The sequence below is a fragment of the Mirounga angustirostris genome, unplaced genomic scaffold, assembly GCF_029215605.1.
Source record: "Mirounga angustirostris isolate CCGP_5_RB_7025 unplaced genomic scaffold, mMirAng1.0.hap1 SCAF_11, whole genome shotgun sequence".
NCBI classification, from domain to species: Eukaryota; Metazoa; Chordata; class Mammalia; order Carnivora; family Phocidae; genus Mirounga; species Mirounga angustirostris.
Genome location: NW_026991719.1, coordinates 31,074,545 through 31,096,305, shown reverse-complemented (window position 1 = coordinate 31,096,305; position 21,761 = coordinate 31,074,545). Strand labels below are relative to the sequence as shown.

At 38.4% G+C, this 21,761-nt stretch overlaps 1 protein-coding gene across 1 annotated transcript in view; it reads right to left on the bottom strand.

Moving 5' to 3' along the window:
- The window catches only part of MAGEB16 (MAGE family member B16), a 108,961-nt gene that overhangs the window by 21,013 nt on the left and 66,187 nt on the right, over positions 1–21,761 (bottom strand). The window contains exon 2 of the mRNA XM_064574823.1: positions 2,756–2,845. The gene's annotated coding sequence lies outside the window, so the exon portion shown is untranslated. The remainder of the gene's footprint in view (positions 1–2,755; positions 2,846–21,761) is intronic.

The window sequence follows — 21,761 nt, the reverse complement described above, 5'->3', positions numbered from 1 at the left end:
GAAACAGATATATTAGCCAATTTCTTATCATTGTAATTATTTGACCAAAACATTTCACTAAGATTCTAGTGATTATCATTACCCTCCTCCAATCAACTGATGTTTGCTTCCCCTGCCATTTATTTGTCCTTGATTTGGAGTGAAATTCTATTCCAGTCCTAATACTCTTTGGATGATAGATAATGGGGTTTAGGGAAGGCCGCCGAAGAATAACTTTGGCCTATTGATTATTTTGGATTAAAGCTACCTGAGAGGGGCGCCTGGGTGGCTCAGTCGTTAAGCGTCTGCCTTTGGCTCAGGTCATGATCCCAGGATCCTGGGATCCAGCCCCACGTCAGGCTCCCTGCTCTGTGGGAAGCCTGCTTCTCCCTCTCGCCCTCCCCCTGCTTGTGTTCCCCCTCTCACTGTGTCTCTCTCTGTCAAATAAATAAATAAAATCTTAAAAAAAAAATAATAAAGTTACCTGAGAAACAGCCATGCAAAAAGAATATTCTGACCTTCCTTCTGCCTGCCTGAAAGCAGGAAATAAATCCCCAATGTGAAAGGTACCCTCTCTGCACCAGGAGGTAGAGAGACATCCTTATCACCTGAGATAAGGAATCAGGGCCCAGAAGACTATATAAACAATCCCTGCTTAGATTCTTCACTAATGAATACGCAAACCTACATTTCTTTGTTTTGTTAATTCCTCAAAAATTTATTATTTGTCTAAAAAGTATAAAAGCTGACTGCTTTGGTCCCTTCTTAGGTCCCATATCTATAAGACCATCATACATACTAATTAAATTTTTTTCTCCTATTAATCTGTCTTGTGTCAGTTAAATTATTAGAAGAACCAAAAGAAATCAAGAGGTGTAGGAGGGGGCACCTGGGTGGCTCAGTTGGTTAAGCGACTGCCTTCGGCTCAGGTCATGATCCTGGAGTTCCTGGATCGAGTCCCGCACTGCTTCTGCCTCTGACCCTCCCCCTCTCATGTGCTCTCTCTCTCTCATTCTCTCTGTCTCAAATAAATAAATAAATAAATAATCTTTAAAAAAAAAAAAAAGAGGTGTAGGAGGGATAATTTACCCCTCCCTTACAAAGCTGGTAAGTTCTTTGGTGAATGAAGTATTTGCTGAATAATTTTCTCTCTACCTTTCTAGGTCCTTGGGTGAGACCCCTCTCCCCCTATAATAAAAGACAAAGTAACAAGAGTAAAACAAACAAAAGTTTAATAACATATATACATCCTATATACATGGGAGAAACCCAGAAAAACTGAGTAACTCCCCAAAATGACCCAAGTTACCACCTTCAGCTTACCATCTTCAGCTTAAGACAAAAGAGAGATGCTGGGGGTGGGGGGAATTCATGGAAAGGTGAGAGAAGGAAATATTTACTACACAAAGTTTGCCTTGCCATGCAGATAAATCTCTCACATAAAAAAGTTATCTCTGGTAATAGCTGTCTGTTTGGTAAGGACCCCTTTCTAATATAAATTTCCTTTATAAATGTAGGTTTTCCTACGAAGAGGTAACTTCTCTGTTCAGAGCTTCTCCTATCTCTAGTTTCTCAAAACCATCAGCTCAAATTAATCCTTATGCCAAAGAGGCATATTTTGAAGTGGCATATTCTACTCCCCTTCAAAAGCATCATTGGACTTTCAAGTATTTTCAATGTTGTTGTTGCCATGATGAAAAATTTCAAATTCTGTTCACATTGCTTCTCCAGAACACTTCTTTGATTTCTATCATTCCTCTTTTTCCTTACATGAGCATAATCTATTTTTCCAGTTCTGGATTATGCCAAGCATGGGTTGATGGATTTTGTAAGTGAGCAAAGAAGCAACTATATTTATTGAAATAGTTCACTGAATGATCTTACAACGGATTGCCTTGCTATAGCTGTGTAATTGATGGATTAAGAAACTTCTTTTGTGTTCCACTTAGTGCATGTATATGTATGCAAATGTATGCATGTGTCCACATGTACATATGAATGGTGTATGTTTGTAGCAGAAAAGAGGAAGGAAGTCAGTGCACATAATGCAGAAGGAAAATGATATAAACTTCATTAATTAATCTTTTTTTATGATTTTATTTATTTATTTGAGAGAGTGAGAGAGAGCACAAGAGCGGGTGAGGGGCAGAGGGAGAAGCAGACTCCCTGCTAAGCAGGGAGCCCTGTGTGGGACTCAATCCTGGGACTCCAGGATCATGACCTGAGCTGAAGGCAGCTGCTTAACCAACTGAGCCACCCAGATGCCCACTTTATTAATTAGTCTTAAGACTAAATTAATCTCACTAGTTTCTTACCATTACACTAACTCACTTATCACAGAATCAAGAAAAATATTTCAGCTCAAATATAAGAAGTTCTCAAGGATATTAAAACTACACATCTGCTCTATATAACTAAATTGTTATTTCTTTCATGGTCTACATACACTATTTCTTCCTTGCAAAGTGCATTATCCATTTATATTTAGCATTTAAAAATCTTCAAAATTTTATGCAAAATACACATATTAGGTTTTCTTTTCAAACCATTTACTAAACCAATCATTCTATTAACTGTAGCCTAAACACATACATTGGATATCCCTGTTGAATGTTAATTTGCATTTGTATGCTGTCATAGGCAGAATTCTAAAAATGGTCCCCAAGATTCCAGCCCCCTAGTTGTTCAATAAAACACTAAGCTAAGAAGAAATTTTACAGATGTAATCAAAAGTTCCAAATCAGTTTACCTTAAATTATGGAGATTATCAGTTTACCTTAAATTATGGTGGGCCTGACTCAATCAGGTGAGAAGCTAAACAGTTGAGTTTCTCTGGATGTGCAGAAGTCAGAGGGATCTGCTCCTGCTGGACCAAAAAAAGAAGGAATAAAGTACCATTGAAACAATGCCTATACACTTAATGAGGTTAAAAATGTCACCAGTAAGACCTTCACTGACCCCTTTTTTCTTCACAGGAATGTTAACCTTATCCTTTTGGTTTTTTAAAAAATTTATTTCTTTATTTGGGAGAGAGAATGAGTGTGGGGGGTAGAGGAAGAGGGAGAGAGAATCCCAAGCAGACTCTGTGCAGAGCGTGGAGCCCAACTCGGGGCTTGATTTCAGGACCCTGAGATCATGACTTGAGCCAAAACCAAGAGTTGGATGCTTAAACGACTGCACCATCCAGGTGCCCTTAACCTTATCTTTTATTTATTTTTTTAAAGACTTTTTATTTATTCATCTGAGAGAGAGAGAGAGAGAGCTCACAAGAGCACGAGCATGGGGGAGGGAGAGAGGGAGAGGGAGAAGTAGACGCCCTGCTGAGCAGGGAGCCAAACGTGGGGCTCGATCCCAGGGCCCTGAGATCATGATCTGAGCTGAAGGCAGATGCTTAACTGACTGAGCCACCCAGGTGCCCCCCTAAACTTATCTTTTAGAGGCAAACAACAAGAAATGCTCTGGCCAGCCTAGACCAGTTTGAACTTGGCCACCTACTCACACCTACACAGATGGACCATGGAATGTCAGACAGCTACCTCCACCTAATTATAAAGTTATAATCCCTGCCTAAGGAGGAGCATAAACCTCATTAACATAATATACAATGCATATATAGGCATGTTTCCTAAGTATGCATGTGTGACCTTATACCCACCTCTACATGCAATGAAAAAACTCCCCTTTCTGAATATTCATCCTAACCCTAGATAAACCTAACAACAACAACAAAAAAGACAAACCACTCATGCCTGGTTTGGGAGTCACAGCTTTGAAAATTAATCCCCATGATCTCCTTATTTGTGGAAATAAAGTTTCCTTTGTGTGACAACTCCACATGGGATAGCATCTATCTGTAACTCACCAAGGAGCAAACTGACTTTAGTTTGGTTGCACCATGTTGTGGGATGGCTCATGAGTGTGAAGCCTTTAAGAGCTGACAGCTGCTCCTGCTTGACAACCAGCAAGAACATAGCCCTCAGTCTTACAAGCACAAGGAAACAAATTCTTGTAACAACCACTGTGTTTGGAAAAGGAGCTAACCAAGATTTAGATGAGCACTGTAGTCTGGATGATACCTTGATTTCAGCCTGTGGAACCTGAGCAGAGAACCCTGCCATGCCACGCTGGAATTTGATATACAGAACTAAGATAATAAGTGGTATTATTTTAAGACATTGAGTTTATGTTAATTCGGTATGACAGTGTTGGGAAAGAAGAATTTCCTCTGCCCTTCAAGGTCCTTCTAACTGGACTAAGAATCAAATTGACATGAGATGGATTAACAGAGAAAATCAAATTTAGTAGCATATGTACTTACAGGGAATTCACACAGACATGGAAATTCCGATAGGGAAGCAACATGATGCTAAGGAGAGGTGTAGGGGTCTGAGGATATAAAGGAGAGAAAGACCATTAGCAGGAAAGTGAAAGATGTTTGGAAACCAAAGTTTCTGTATTATGTGGATAAGTTTCTTAGGTAAAGAAGAATGTGTTAATAGTTCTCTTCCTGGTAAAAGAAGACAGTTGAGGGAAAGGCAAAGAGCTTTTTCTGAATCTGTTGGGTTTGGATTGCTTTTAACTCAAAATAATGTTCATGCTAAAGTGGTTGATTGTGGGGCACTCTGCCCCAACCCCTATAAAAGCACCATCAAATAAGTGGTATTAAACCCTCTTAGATTATATTTATGTAGGTATGTTATTCAAGTAAATGTTCCAAAAATTATATGAAACTCCTAGAAATCTGATGTCCTACCTAGTATGTTATTATCTTGAAGTTTTGTGTGTCACAGAAATAACAAAATTTCCTTGTCAATTGAATTCTAATCAGATATTTAACCTTGTCCATTTTTAAGTCTTTTATCATTTACAGACAATTATACTTTTACTCAGATGCCTTCATAAAAATTCCCTGCAAGTTTGCTTCATCTTCAATGAGACTCATGGGAAAAACTCTTGAGTACAGGTTTCTGATAACCTTAAGATCATAAAACTGAACTAGATAAAAATTTCCAAAAGTAATGGAAAAATCAGATTCAAGCAGAACAAGAATTAATAACATGGGACTGAATAAACTGAGGAAGATAATTATACTTTTTATGACTTTTTGCTTGAAACATTGCTGACTTTAAAAAAAAATGTTTTATTTTCTTCCAGATTCAGTAAAATTGTTTCTCTTTAAGCTAATGGGCTTACAGCAGTTTGATAAAATGTACTTTTATGAACAAATTGAAACATTTACCTTTTCTCCCTACCTGAACCCTCAAAATTCAGAAACTCTCAGAGAGTATTCTTATATTTTTATGACAATATATTTATTTGCATAAGTTCAATAAGAATCTGTTCTCCTTATGACAGGACACAATTGGAAATACTGGTTATATTACCAAGGCTTTGACTGGAAAGCCATAGCTGGGAAAAACATGTATAGGATCAGATATGACCAGACAGCTTTAAGGAACTAAGGTTGATTTTATGGAGCCAATAAAGTGCCTTGGAAATCTCAGCCTGATACCTTGCTCACAGAGTTCCCAGCACTCTTACCAGGTGAGCAAAGGTCACTTCCTGGCATGTGTGGGAACCTCAGGATATTTGGGGGAGCTTGAGAAGAGAGGAACTGACCCAAATCTATAGGTATATTGCAGACAAAATCTGATGGCAAGTATTTGGCTTGGCTTTTGGCCTTGAGAAGCTGTTAAAAGTTCAATCTAGAGATTTCTTATAAAAAGTTCCAGCAGGGGCGCCTGGGTGGCTCAGTCATTAAGCGTCTGCCTTCAGCTCAGGTCATGATTCCAGGGTCCTGGGATCGAGCCCCACATCGGGCTCCCTGCTTGGCGGGAGGCCTGCTTCTCCCTCTCCCACTCCCCTTGCTTGTGTTCCCTCTCTCGCTGTCTCTCTCTCTGTCAAATAAATAAATAAAATCTTTAAAAAAAAAAAAGTTCCAGCAAAGCAGGTTTTAAAGAGTCTATATGGTGAATCACTATTCTTGCTGTACTTATGTAAGTGCAAGTTTTTTTGAAACTAGTCTTATTTTGCAAACAAATTAATATTAACTTAACTATCTTTAGTAAGAATGAGGGTGATTTGTGGAGAGAAAATATGCTTCAATAACACATCTTTGTAGATATTCAATTTTAATAGTATTCATTATAAACTAGACTAGATCCTGATTTCTTCTAGCGTCCTCCAATGCCTGGTTACAACTCTCCAAACTAACATTTTGATTTTTCTCCCATCTTTCTAACTTGGAAGCATTTGAAAGCTAAAACTGCCTTTTTTCCTGAAGCCCTAAATATAAATGACTTGATGTAAACTTCAGAGAAATCCCCACAATAGCTCATATATAGACAATCTTCATGCCTGTTTCTTAGTGAGCACTCAGAGACCACCAGAAACATCTGAACTACAAACCAGGAAGATCTATCAGATTGCCACTACCTGCCCTCACTGTATCTGAAGATGCTTTGAGACTGACATCTGCAAGTCTTCTCAACTGGCTACCCTCAGAACTCCAAAACCGGCTTAACATTTGAACCAAACATTAACCCACTGCTTTCCTTTTTTTTTTTTTTTCATAGAAATGCCTCTTATTGAATGCCTGAGTACTTAAACCACAGTCTTGAGTCTGCCTTGATCTTCCTAACTAGCATGGTGATGTTTAATAGATGTTCTTAAGTTCATATGATTGATTTACTGACCCTTCTTGTGGATGTATAAATCTTCCACTCCTTTCTAGAAGGAGAACAGTAAGTTCATGCAAGTCACAGAATAGGAATTAGACCTCTTGTACAAGCCTCAAGCACTGAGATAACATCTAAAACCTGTAAATAGGCACCATTAAATCTACATGGAGTCAGGAAATGTTACAGGCCATTGCACCTCTTCACTGATTAAGGACTCCCTGTTCTTTTAAAACCCTCTTGGCTAGGCAGAAACCACAGAGTTGGCTTTGGAAAAAATCCTGCCGTCTCTCCAGGTGGCCTGCTTCCTGAATAAAAATCATAATCCTTTCGAATGAGCACCTGTCTCTTGAGTATTGACCTTTTGGGTGAGGAGCAGCCAAACTTGGGATTCGGTAACAAATTCTGGCCAGCCAGCCAGCAGCCAATGCCCTTGCGGGGTCCGGTTACCCTGGGAATCCACAAAGTGAAGTTGGCTGTGGCAGCTCACTAGAGCTCGCCCATATTTGGGCAGAGGAAGCAGCTGGCCATGGCAGTATGAGTTTGTTTCCAAGGCTAGTAACTTGGAAGACCACAGGTTAGCTGCTCAGGGCTAGTTGGTCTTGAGGAGGGAATCTGAGGGATCTGTCCCTTCAGCTGCCTAGGCTTCTTTTGTCTAGAGGAAATTATCTGTTGATTCCCTACCAACACTGCCAGTTTCACTTTTTGACTTGAATGGAAAAGAAAAGAGCATTTGGGGCAAGAGTTTCTGTACTGGGTACAGAAGTTTGTCAGAAGTGCACATTGACAGTTTCTCTTTTGTGAAGTGCTAGGTGCTTTTGTTTTTTGTTGTCTGTACTTTTTCCTTCTGGAAGAGGCACAACATTTGGGAGAAACTAAGAACTTGAATGACAGTCAAGTCCTTTGGGATTCAGGGCAGATCTGTCTTTGGTGTCTGTGTGTGTGTGTGTGTGTGTATGTATTTGTGTTCGAGTTTATCATCTTTGGTATAATGGGAGGTTCTATCTCTATCCCACCAACTAACTCATTGGGTCAAATTTTGAATAAATGGAAAGAATATAGCCAGGAACCTAATAAGAAAAAGATGATTTTCTATTGTAATATTGCCTGCCCATTGTACCATCTAGAATCAGATGAGATGACCCCTCGATGGATCTTTAAACTATTACACCATTTTACAATTAGAGTTGTTTTGTCTAAGGGCAGGAAAGGGTGATGGGATACCATATATTCAGGCCTACATGTCCTTACACAATGAAGATGCTGCCAGGGAAAACAGTAAGTTAATGGTGCAGAGACAAGGAGAAAAACCAAAGATTTGTCTTGATGATGCAAATGAAAAACAAAGAGAGAAGGAGAAAGAATATATGGCAAATCTAGCTCTACCACCCCCTCCTCCAGGGCTCTTACCTCCACATCCTCATCCTCCTGTTGGGGCTTTGGCCCCATTATCCTATGGGAGGGGAAAAAGTAATCCTGGAACAGTCTCTTTACCACCCAGCAGGGCTCCCAATTTGGACAAGGAGTACCCACTGCTGGGGGGCCAGGCCATGTCCTTTAAGATAATACCTAGTAGGGGGCATTGGTGCTCAAAGACAGCCTCTCAGATATTATTGGACACATACCCACTCCTTTTTCAACTTCAGACTTAATGAATTAGAAAAATGTCAACTCCTCTTATTGAGATGACCCCCAAGAGATGGTGGAACTCTTTTTGAGGATTTTTGTGACCCATCAGCTGACTTGGGTGGACATACAAGCTTTAATGAATATGATGTTAGCCGCCACAAGATGGCTAATATTGGCCAAAGCATATGAGGAAGCTCAGCGCCTACATTAGGAGACCCCAAAACCAACTACTGCCATCCCATTGGTTGAACTCAACTGGTACCTAAACTGAGGAGGTTTATCTTGGCTTGAGCATTACCCACAATGTGTACTGACAGGGTTGAATAAGGGGGTACCCAAGCAACATAGTTTGAACAAAATTCAGGAACTGAGGCAAGAAACAACTGAAAACCCAGCAACCTGGTTAGAAAGAATTTATCAAGCCTATTGGAAATATACGGATATGAACCCAGGAGCCCCAGAAAAAATCCACAGGGTAAACATGACATTCATTGGACAGAGCACCCCTGACATAAGGAGAACATTCCAAAAGTAGAAAGAAACAATAGAAATGAAATGAAGAGGCCCCGGGGCTCCCTACCACCTCATTGGCCATTTCCTCACAGGAACCCCAGGTACAACTGACAGTGGGAATCCAACTGATGGACTTTTTAGTAGACATAGGGGCCACATACAGTGTCTTGAATACTAAAATTGACATGGAATGCCCAGAAGGCAGTCTCTATAGTTGGGGTCAAGCACAAGTCAAACACAACAAAGAAGGGGCCATATCTACAGAAAATAGTCCATAAAGTCACCCAGAGATGCCTGATATGTGCAAAGAATAATCCAAAAAAAATGAGAGATCCCCACCAGGCCAAGGGATACAATATAAAGAGGAATATCCTTTTGAGGATTGGCAGGTAGACTTTACCCAAAGGCTCAGGACTCTGGGGAATTTTAAATATTTACTAGTGTTCATAGATATCTTTTGGGGATAGGTTGAAGCTTTCCCTACCCAAATAGAAAAAGTTTTGGCCATTGTAAGACTTTTGCTAAAGGAAATTACTCCTAGGTTTGGTTTATCCAATATTATTCACAGTGATAATGGACCAGATTTTGTATCTGGTGTAGGGTAAAAGCAAGTGCGATTTTCCATATCAACTGGAAATTACATGCTTCATGGAGACCTCAATCAACAGGAAAGAGAGAAAAAAATGAATCATACATTGAAAAAGATTTCGGCTAAAATCAAACCCAAAAAGAGGTAAGGTTCTACTCATTGCTCTGCTCCACATTAGGGTTGCTCCCAAAAGTGGGCTAAAATTAAGCCCTTTTGAGATTATGTATGGGAAACTCTTTCTGGCCTCGGCTCTAGGGATACCACATTTAGACTTAGAAAATGATAATAGGATTAAACAGTATATACAACATTTGAGTCAAATATTAACTGTGTTGTACCGGTTGGTCCTTTCCAGGTCTATACAGCCTTCAGATGAGCCACTACATCTTTTCAGCCCTGAAGACAGAGTATTGTTAAAGACCTAGAAAAATCAAGGACCCAATCATCAGTTGGCTGAGAAATGGCTGGGGCTTTAAGACATCTTATTAACCACTCACCTCTGTAAAACTAAGGCCCATAAAGACATGGATACACCACACCAGAATGAAGAGGTCTCCACCTATGACAAAGAGGCCAATAAAACCCCCTGCTGGGAAAGCCATTCTCTTCAGGATTTAAAATACCTATTTAGGAAAAGAAACCTATGACAACTATATTCATTCTGTGATCCATATTAACCATGTCTTCTCTCTCCCTAGGTCGGAAAGACAATGCAGTAGTATGGGCAACAGACTTTGGCTACAGCCACGTATGCTGTCAATTATTGGATATGTCATCCAAAAGCCCTATCAATGCTGGACCACAGAGACCCCTTGGTTCACTCTGTTTATAACACCTCAGAAATCCTCAGAGGCAATTGGTTTCCAAGGCCCAAACAACGTATAGGGTTTGAATAGCTACATTCTCTCAAAATGATCCTGAGGCACCTCTATATCTATGTAACAGTCCCTCTATTACTGTACTAAAAGAGGTTATTTTCAAAGGACAGAAAACAGGCATGTATTCCCAATTAGAAAGATTGGGCTAGCTCCCTGAAATTATTTGCCAGATTGACTTGTCACCTCTCAAGCAATATCCCTGATGGGGATAAATATTTCTTTGGTTATACGTTATTGCCATGGTGGGGGGCTTGATGCCCACCAACATGTGCTTTGTAACTTGTCCCAAACTCTGACCATCCTGACTAATGAAACTGCCAAACCTTTGGCTAACTTAAAAAATCCTTAGATTCCTTTCCTAAAGTTGTCCTAGATAATCATATGGCCCTAGACCATATCCAAGCTGAGCAAGGGGGAGTTTGTGTTGTTGCTAATTCATCTTGCTGCATGTATATCAATACCTCCTTGGAGGTGGAAACCGGTATTGATAAAATCAGACAGCAAGCCACTTGGGTGTAGCAAACCCTAGATTGTCATACCCCATGTTTCAGGGAGGATGGGATTGGTTCATGAACCTCTGATCCTGGATACCGTCAGGACTTAGGTCCACATTAGAAGGCATTCTAAAATTAGGACTCACCCTCATGTTAGGGGCACTATGTGTATACATAGGAATTAAGCTCATTACAAGGTATGTAACAAAACTTGCAAGCAAGCCATATCAGTTATGCCTAAAGAAATGCTTCAAACCCATGTTAACATATTCCATTCCAAGGTCATGACTATGCACTATATCAGCAAGAAGAATCTATAGAAGATTGACCTTCATCCTTAATCCCATAGATATGGAATGGTAATATTGGGGACAGTGGGGAATTGAGGCCACCTAGATCTTCATAACCAGCATGGTGATCTTAAAGGTGTTCTTAAGGTCATATGATTGATTTACTAACCCTCCCTGTGAATCTATAAATCTTATATTCTATTCTAGAAGGAGAACAGAAAGCCCTCACATGTCACAGAACAGGAATTAGACCTCTTGCACAAACTTCAGGCACTGAGATAACATCTAAAACTGTAAAGAGACATCATTAAATCTACACAGAGTCAGGAAATGTAACAGGCCACTGCACCCCCTTCACTGATTAATGACCCCTGTGTCTTTAAAACCCTCTTGGCTAGGCCGAAACCTCAAAGGTGGCTTTTGGAAAAGATGCTGCCTTCTCCGCAGGTGGCTGGCCTCCTGAATAAAGCTCATATTCCTTTCCAGTCAACACTTGTCTCTTGAATATTGGCCTTTCAAGCAACAGAGAGCCAAACTTGGGATCTGGTAACAGGCCTAACTTTGAGAATACACCTGCATCATTGCTTCCTGAAATGAGTTTGACTAAACTAACCTATTGTCAGGACTAAGAGACTGGTTCAACAAGATAAAACAACCTACCAGCTCAACTCTTAATGTGTAAAACTTCAGGAAAACTTCAGAGGAGGGAATTGTAGGAGCTGAGGGCAGGCTGCTCTAAGATGGCCACTTTGGCATGAAGATTACTCTGAGCTGAAGGCAACTGAGACCATGTGGGCTCAAGAGAAACCTTTTGCTCCTCCCTTAACTACATAAAAGAATCTAGGGGGGGGGTCTTCTTGGGGGGGCCATTTCCAGAATAATGGTTATTATCAGAGATCAATTTTATCTGAGTGACCCAACTGAGTATGGCAGGGCAAACATCTAATCACCAAACATCTGCTCTTCTTATTGCCCTGTCAATTGCATTCTTTTCCTCTCAAGTTCCAGACCTTTACCCCCTTCCTTCTCCTTAGTTCAAGATGACATATATACCTCACTTTGTGTGACTCTCTTTGGAATTTCTATGTCTGTGTGGATTCTCCATACATATAAAATTAAATTTGATTTTCTCCTGTTAATCTGTATCATGTCAATTTGATTCTTAGTCCAGTTAGGACTTTTGTAGGGGACAGTAAATTCTTGCTCCCTGACAATATTTTAATTTTAAATAAATTATAATTTGATATTAATACTACTTTTTTTTTTTTGATAGAGCAAGTGGGGAAAGGGGAGGGGCAAAGGGAGAGGGAGAGAGGTAATCCCAAGCAGGCTCCATGCCCAGTGTGGAGCCCGATGCGGGGCTGGATCTCACAACCCCAAGATCATGACCTGAGCCGAAATCAAGAGTGCACACTTAACCAACTGAGCCACCCAGGTGCCCCTGATATTAATATATTTACAGTTATTTTACATATAATACCATAACATATTATAAATAATAAGTACTATTAAAGTTTTTTAAAAATTAAATTTAAGTAAAAGAGCTTATTTTAATAAAATATTTCCTGAAATATAGGACAATTTGTGGTACCTTATCAGGAAACAATGGTAATATTTATGGATTCCCTATGGCAATCTATGCAGAGAGGAACAGTTAGTGGTAAGGAATTTATTCGAAAAATACTCAATATTAGAGTGACAGCAAAATGAAAAGGCACAGGAAACCATGAATTTCAACTCCATTCTGGGATTTAAATAACACTCTTCTGACATTAATGATTTAGAATGTTTCTACTGGGCATAAATGAGGATGGACATGCTTAGTGACACCAGGGAGGATGATCTGGTGTGGATTTTGATGAAAGTGATGGTAATGGGCTTGTACTATTTGTGTCAGGTACTGTGCTGAATACCTAATGTGCATTATCTCATTTCTATAAATCCTCTCAATACTCTTATAGGGTAGATGTTATTATCCTTCTCAGACTTCATTTATAACAAGGCCCTGAGATGTCATTAATTGTTTAAAGTCACACAATTAGAAAATAATGGGGCCAAGTTCAAGTTTAATCTGACTGAAACAAAGCTATGTTCTTAGTCACAGAATGGGAGTGGTTAGTTTCCAGATCTGTTTTGCTGCACAAATGCTTAAATTTAGGAGGTCTGGGTAAAACCATATAGACAATGATAGGTGTAGGCACTTAAAACTTTTTCACTAACTTACATTCTCACTTATATCATCAACACACACTTTAGTAATTTCTAGCTGTTCCAAAAATGTGCAATAGTATACATTCACAGTAGAAAGTAGTTTAAATAGTAGCCTTTTTGGAAGCTATAAATATTCCCCTGGTTCTCAGGAAGAAACACATGATTTAAATGCTCCCCAGAGGAAAGAATAACCCATACTTACAAAATTGACTTGACCAAATACTTTTATGAAGCACGTAAGTTCTTACAATGGCAGAAAGTTTGAAGTTTTGTACAGAGAAAAAGGTACTCTTGAATCCTAAGGAACACTATAAAATGAAACAATAGAGAAGAAATTCTAGGCAATTTCTGTCTAATGCTAATTCACATGTCATTCTCATGTACAAACTCCTGATATATCTGTACAATGAATCAAATAAAAAATACCGTAATGCATAGAGAGACAAATCTGGAATGCACTATTTAGTTTTTATCCTCTTTATGTTCAGACACACTCAATATTTCTTTTTTTTTTTAAAGATTTCATTTATGCATTTGAGACAGAGAGATACAGAAAGAGAGAGAGCATGAGCAGGAGAGAGGCAGAGGGAGAAGCAGGCTCCCCGCCGAGCCAGGAGCCAGCCAGACGTGGGGCTCAATCCCAGGACCCTGGGATCACGACCCGAGCCGAAGGCAGATATTTAACCATCTGAGCCACCCAGGCGCCCTATCACACTCAATACTTTTATTTATTTGAGAGACAGAGTGAGTGAAAGAGAGAGCATAAGCCAGGGGAGAGGCAGAAGGAGAGGGGAAAGCAGACCCCCCACCAAGCAGGGAGCTGGACAGAGGGCTTGATCCCAGGATTCCGGGATCATGACCTGAGCCAATGGCAGATGCTTAACTGACTGAGCCAGGCACCCCTAACTCTCTACTTTAAAATATTCTAAACTTACATAAGAATTGAAGACTAGAACAATAAACACATATACATCCTCCATTAGCTCACCAATTAACATTTTGCCATAGCTGCTTTCTGCTGTTGGGGAACAAGAACATCTTGTCCCCTTTGAGGTCTTTCAAGGTCAAGATTAACAAGAGAATATCAAATAGTGTACATACAGGAATCCACACTGACATGGAAATTCCAAATACAGGCAGAATGAGGTATATATGTCATCTTAAACTAAGGAGAAGGAAGAGGATAAGGGTATGGGACTCAGAGGAAAGGAATGCACCTCATAGGGCAATGAGAAGACAAGCAGATGTTTGCTAATTAGATGTTTGCCTTGCCATACAGTTGGGTCAGTAAGATAAAATTTGCCTCTGCTAATTGTCCTTATTCTGGAAAAGACCTCTCAATTAAGCCTCCCCCCCAACCCCCGACCATAGATTCTTTTATGTAGTTAAGGGAGGGGCAAAAGTTTCTCTTGAGCCCCTAGGATCTCAGTTGCCTTCAGCTCAGAATATTCTTCATGCCAAAGTGGCCCATCTTGGGGTAGCCTTCCCTTGGCTCCTACAATACCTTCCTCTTATTTTTGCCCTGTTTTATTTGCAATGTATTTTCTTAAGGTATATGCTTGTGTGTACATGCACATGCACACACACGCACACCCCTAAATATTTAGCATGCCTCGTCTAAGAAAAAAATTCTCCTATATAACAGCAATTCCATCACTACAGCCAAGAAATTTAACATTTATAAATTTAAATTTAATTTAATTTAACAATTTAAATGTAAAATTTAAATTATATAACAACATTATTTAATTTGTAGTACATACTCAAAAGTCCCAGTAGTGTCAGAGTCCAAACTGGGACCACCCATTGAATTTAGTCTCCTTTAATCTAGGACAGCCTTCTTTGGTCCTTCATGGCATTGACATACTTTCAAGGGTCAAGGCCAGCTATCTGAAATCTCTGCTGTCCTTTCATGATTGGAGGCGTTTACATTTTTTCTGCAAGAAAAATTTCTATGTACTGCAGTATAGTTCTCAGGAAGAGAACCATTAAGAAGCACAGCAGGTCAGAGTGCCAAGTCATTAGTAATGCTGAGTTTGGTAATTTGCTTATGGTGGTATCCACCAAATGTTCTCATGTTAAATCTATCTTTCTCCCTCAGTGATTAATAAGTAATCTGTAGGTGAGACTTTGAAACCATGTAAACACCCATTTCTTTATCAACCTTGCCCTCAATGGTCCCACATTTGGGTTGTGTAAAGCCTTCTGGAAGGACTCACTCCAAGCAGCTAGGTCAGTAGTTCTCAGGGCTAAAAACTACTGAGCCAGATCCCCAAACTGAAAAGTGCAGGGCAGGACAGCAGCAACAGAAGATGAAAAAGAAACCAGATGCCTTTTGCAACAGTATGAGAAAATAAGTGTATAAATTTGTTTTATGTCCTGTAGGTACAAATTTACAGAATCAGTACATCTCCTTCCAAGTAACACAGTCAGAAATTATTGCCCCTCTATACAAACTTCAGGCCATGCATGCAGTCCTCGAGATGAGAACTATAGGAAATAAATTCTTTTGAATTCCACCAAGGCATTAATAATAGCAGTCTTTCAGAGCCACAAGAAACTAAGAATTAGGAAGATATTTTATCTAATTCAGTATAAACCAATTATTCTTATGATAATACTTTTAATATGATGCATCCTTTTTGCATAATTTGATTTCTAAACACAATGTATTACTCTTTTATTGGTCCACATTTTGTAGGATTTAAGTTAGTTTATTCAATAAAATCATTTGTCTAACTTTTGCTAAAGATTCTATGACAAAAATCTGTTGATCTCTGGTATAAATCACTATACAATAGATGTCACTGATTCACAGTTGGAATGATCTAATAACATGGTTCTAAAAATGAACATTTATAATGACTATGTTTTCACAGCATGGATGCTTTCAGTCTCCTATTAAACACAGAAAACTAAGATTATGGACACTGCTTTTATAATTTCCATGTATCTTAGAGAGTTCTGTTGTTTCTTTTATATAAATACTCAGGGAAGTAATTAAAGAATGATAATTCCAATTTGTTTCAGATCAGAAAACTTCATTAACGTAGTTTATGAATCAAATTAAAGAGCTACGTAAATCAGTAAATTATTTAAAACTACTATTATGGAAACGAGAATGTATTTACTTCAATTTTATTTGTACAAATTTCATTTGTTTATTTAATGTATCATTCTAATGTCTGTGTAAATTTTAACCAAACCTAATATAGAGATACTACTATTTTCTTTCAGTGAGCTTATCAGTTTAATCCTAGATAAGTTTTTTTTTTAATTTTAATCATTTGACAGAGATACAGAGAGGAGCGAGCATGAGCTGGGGAGAGGGGGAGAGGGAGAAGCAGGCTCCCCTCTGAGCCAGGAGCCCAATGTGGGGTTCGATCCCAGGACCCCAGGATCATGACTCGAGCCAAAGGCAGATGCTTAACCATCTGAGTCACCCAGGTGCCCCCTAGATAAGCAGTTTTTGATGTTGGAACACTCAAGCATGTCTCAATCTCTTGTGATGTCATTGTGATTCATATTTTTAGTCATTAATAAAGTAGAATTTTTGAAATATGTATTGATTTTTATTGAATTAGACTCAAAGTTTTCCTGATAATGATGTAACTCTCACTTGTATATTAATAGCTTCATGATGTTATTTTAGGCTTCTATTTCCTCTTATTAAAAAAATGATAACTTTTGGATAGTGTGAGTATAATTATGGCATATGCCTGGAGCTGTAGTGGTACTTATTAGATCACTACTAAAACTGGTTGCATCAGAAGAATTTTTAAATATTGGGTTGAACCATATGAAACTGTCAAGTACAAAAATGGCAATCTAATTTGATTCATCTAATACATCCGTTTCCCCAATATATTGGACACACACACACACAGACTTGTGTGCCCATATAAATACCATATCCCTCTCTCCAAATCCAGGCACACATTACTATCTTAATTCAATTTTCCATTTCTCCTCATTGCCAAATTGTAGGGGGAAAGTCACAGTCTGCTATAAAAGGGGAAAGCAAACAAAAATACCTTTTAATAAACAAAAACATCAGTGTAAATCACTCAAAAAGTTTTAAATTCACAGTGGAGAATAACCACTACAATGCAAACGATGGTTTTAAGCACCACGATTTTGAAGTTGAATGACATGATGACTATGTATAACATATTAGGGAAAGTGTGCAAAGTCTCACCATTCATCACCTTGGTCATTAACTGGGTAATCCTAACATTCAAATCTCATATCTGACTTTTCCCATCAGTGAAGATAAACAACCCTTATTCTCGTCTTTCCGAATTATGGTGGGCTTGCAACTTTGAATCTTCATGGTAAATATTTGTGATAAAGGACTTTGTAATTACAGTATTTTATTGCTTACCAATAGCATATGAACTACAGTGAAGGCCTATTGAAAATATGCTATGTACTGTAAAATTGTGATATTATTTATATCTTTCTGCTCTTAACTAAGGTTCTATTCCTATTTGTATTAATGAAAGACAGATCTTGTGTCCACAAAGGAATTCAATTAAATATGGCTTTAATCATAGAAATAGGGTCAGAGCAAGATGAGGCAACAAGGTTCCAGTATGTGGTTTTTAGGAGCAGGTCTCACTAGTCTTAATATGGTTGTGTATATAAGCTTTCTCGACAAGGCAACTAAACTAAAAATTACATGTTAACAAAATAGGCAGTGCCTACGGTTAATGAAGAGTTTACTGCTAACAGTGCTTTAGACTGATATACCACAAGTCTTGTAATAGGGCTAAATAAACTCAGAAATAGAAGGAAAAAAACCCATGCTGGGTCAACACTTTGAAAGTGCTTTATATAATAAATCCACTACCACCACTCTCACCATCCAAAAGAAATGCTTATTACCATCCACCTACTAGTTAAAGAAAACATAATCAATGAAATTGATTTTGAATGCCTATGTTTGCTTCAGAGACAGTTATTACAGAAAACAAATTTCATTCAACAAGCTTTCTAAAGTTGATTGTACTTCTCGTATCTATTCAAAGTATTTCTCCAGGCACCTGGGTGGCTCAGTCAGTTAAGCCACCAACCCTTGGTTCAGCTCAGGTCATGATCTAAGGGTCCCGAGATCAAGCCCTGTGTTGGGCTCCACCCTCAGTGTGGAGTCTGCTTGTCCCTCTCCCTCCCCCTCTGCTTCTCCCTCCACTTTCTCACTCTCAAATAAATAAATAAAATCTTTAAAAAACATGCTTCTCAACTTAATAACTGGTAACAAAAATATTCACATGTAAATTTATTTATGCACAAAAGGGTTCATCGATGCTTATATGAACTATGGGTAGCATATGTGTGTTAGGACAATTGACAAGACAAGTAAATTTTAATTCTGATGCAGTAATATATTTGTAATGATAAGAGTTCATACATGGTGTTGTAAAACATAAGAATGTTTCTATCACAAATCATTTTGTTAATGAGGAATAAAGTTCTTGTTTTCATTTATTTTCAAAAATCAAAGCAGACTCAAATATTCCTGATGATAATGTGACTCTCACTTATATGTCATTTTTTTTTTAAGATTTATGTATTTATTTTAGAGAGAGAGAGCAGGGGGAGGGGCACAGGGAGAGAGAGAGTACTGAAGCAGACTCCCCACCGAGCACGGAGCCCAATGCAGGGCTCCATCCCAGAATCCAGAGATCATGACCTGAGCTGAAATCAAGAGTTTGCCCCTTAACCTACTGTGCCACCCAGGCCCCCACTTATTTGTCTTTCAATATCCTTCCTTTAGAGGAGGAAATAGGGAGTAGATTTACAGCTACTCTTCTAGGTATTGCAATAACTCAGAGATTATGTTATCTGCAGTTCACGAAGTCACTGTTATATATGAAAATTAATAATTCTAGCAACTATAACTAATTTAGTGCCCTAAAATAGATTTTTGGTTTAATCTAAAATTTCCTAAATCCATGGGAATATGTTGCATATGTGAATGTTTTCCATTGATTTACATCAAGAGCAGAGTAAGGGCAGATAATTCTTTTTTTTTTTGAAAGAGATGCTTTTATTTTTATTTTTTTAAGATTTTATTTATTTGAGAACGAGAAAGAGAAAGAGAGAGAAAGCACAAGCAGGGCGAGTGGTAGAGGTAGAGGGAGAAGCAGCCTCCCTGCTGAGCAGGGAGCCTGATGTGGGGCTCTATCCCAAGACCCTGGGGATCTTAGGATCATGACTTGAGCCTAAGGCAGACGCCCAACAGACTGAGTCACCTAGGTACCCCCAAGGCAGAGAATTCTTTAGATCACACAAGAGATCTGTAGATATTCAACAAGTATAGAAACATATGTCCCTTTAGCAACAACTTAAATTTATGTTATTTTCACATGAGTCAACTCACTTGCTAGATACCCAATACTGGTAAAATAAGCAGAAACTGTGATTTCTGTAAAACATTTGAGAGATCTGAATATTTCTCATAGGGGGTATCTTCGGTATTTTAAAACATTACCTCTGGGGCGCCTGGGTAGCTCAGTCGTTAAGCATCTGCCTTCGGCTCAGGTCATGATCCTGGGGTCCTGGGATCGAGCCCCACATCGGGATCCCTGCTCAGCGGGAAGCCTGCTTCTCCCTCTCCCACTCCCCCTGCTTGTGTTCCCTCTCTTGCTGTGTCTCTGTCAAATAAATAAATAAAATCTTTTAAAAAAATAAATAAAACATTACCTCTGATTAGTATCTACCAATATAAATTTTCAAGAGTGCTCCTAGAGGAAAACACTATAGCTTATTGTTAACAAACTCCGAAATGTGCTTTTAGGAATGAATTGTGACAAAAAAGAGAAATTATCAATCCCTAAACATATTTATGTTTGGGCAAAATTATATAAGTATATATACTCTAAATTTACAGATCTTACAAATTTTTGTGTTTACAAAGATATATGTAAATAACTATCAATACAAAAAGATATAAAGGTAAAATTTAAACTTTAAGTATTCAGAAAGATATACATAGTACTTTAACACAGTACTAAATAGCACTGTCTAAATGCCCAAGGAGTAGGAATGTGATATATAATAGATTGCTCTGGTAATGCGATCAGCTTTAAAATATGTAATAAAGCTGAGACTAAGAATTATTTGTAAACTATATGATACAATAGCTTTTCTTCTGTTTGCATCCTTACATCTTTAATAGTTAATTCCAATGAATTTTGAGAAGACGCAAAAGCCATTAAATATATTATGTGAATCAACATCTGCATCCTGCTGGTAACCAAAAGCTAAATTCCCACTGTGATGACAGAAACTCCTATGAGCACAGTAATCTCATTTTCATTAAATTGTTCCTTCAAATTTGTTAATGCATTTTATTTTAAGGCAGCCATGATCTAGCTAAAACATAACCTATAAAAAATATTTATAGGTTATTCCCATTTTATCTCTAGGAAGATTTTAGGATTTTTTTTTTTAATGAGCGTAACAAAAAGAAGGCACAGTTACGCTTGAAATACTTGGACTTAAACTATTCCATTGAAGAGGCTTTTATAAACAGAAACTAAGGTCAGAGCTGGCCTTACAAGTTTATTAAAGGAGGTCATCAACTCTGTAACATGATAAAAACCTCTCTGATAGAAACTTTTATTAAAATGTATTTCCCTAACAATGCAATCCAATGCCTGAAATCCCACACATGAAATGTGTGCTGTCATTGATTAGGGGGATGCTGAAGAAGAATAACTGTTGATTATAAATTTGTAGCTTGAGGGTAAAATATTGATGTTTAAGTAAGAGAACAGATATTAGAGAACAACTAGGTTGTAATGAAATCACCACAGTAGCTTGGGAAACCAGCAGATAGTCTGACATCACTTTCAAGAGAAATATGATTGCAGGGGGTAGAGTCATCTGGGGACTCCTGACCATCTAGGAATGGCTCAGAAGGGAAGCAAAAAATAAAATTAACCAGGAACTACAGTGTACAAAGTATAGCATAAGGTAGCCTATCTCATGTAATTTTTCAAAGATAGATGAGCTTTTTCAGAATATTCCCATGGGACGTATGTCCAGTGATAGGGAAACAAACTATGTTTGTACTGCATTGTTTTGTTCCCTTCCAAAAAAAGGTCAGTGAAATGCATCAAAAACACCTGTATTGAATATAAGTTATAGACTTGTGAGGATAACATTACCAGCAGATTTCCATCATCTTTGAAAATAGTTCCTAATCTCTAGGCTGCAGATAGCTAAGGGGCAGCAGAAACCTAGGAAACAGCTCAGGTTCTGTATTGCCTTATGTACACCAAACAGTCTGACAAATAATTTGCCTAACATATGTTTTTAAACTGATTTTTGGGCATCAATGAATGCTCTAATAGTTAATAAAATGAAGTTTTTGCTTTAAAGAGTGGCTGAACTTAGAGTAAACCTCGGTCAGATTTTCACACACACACACACACACACACACACACACACACAGAGAGAGAAAAACAGTAGAGGGTCTGGTAATTGGTTTGATG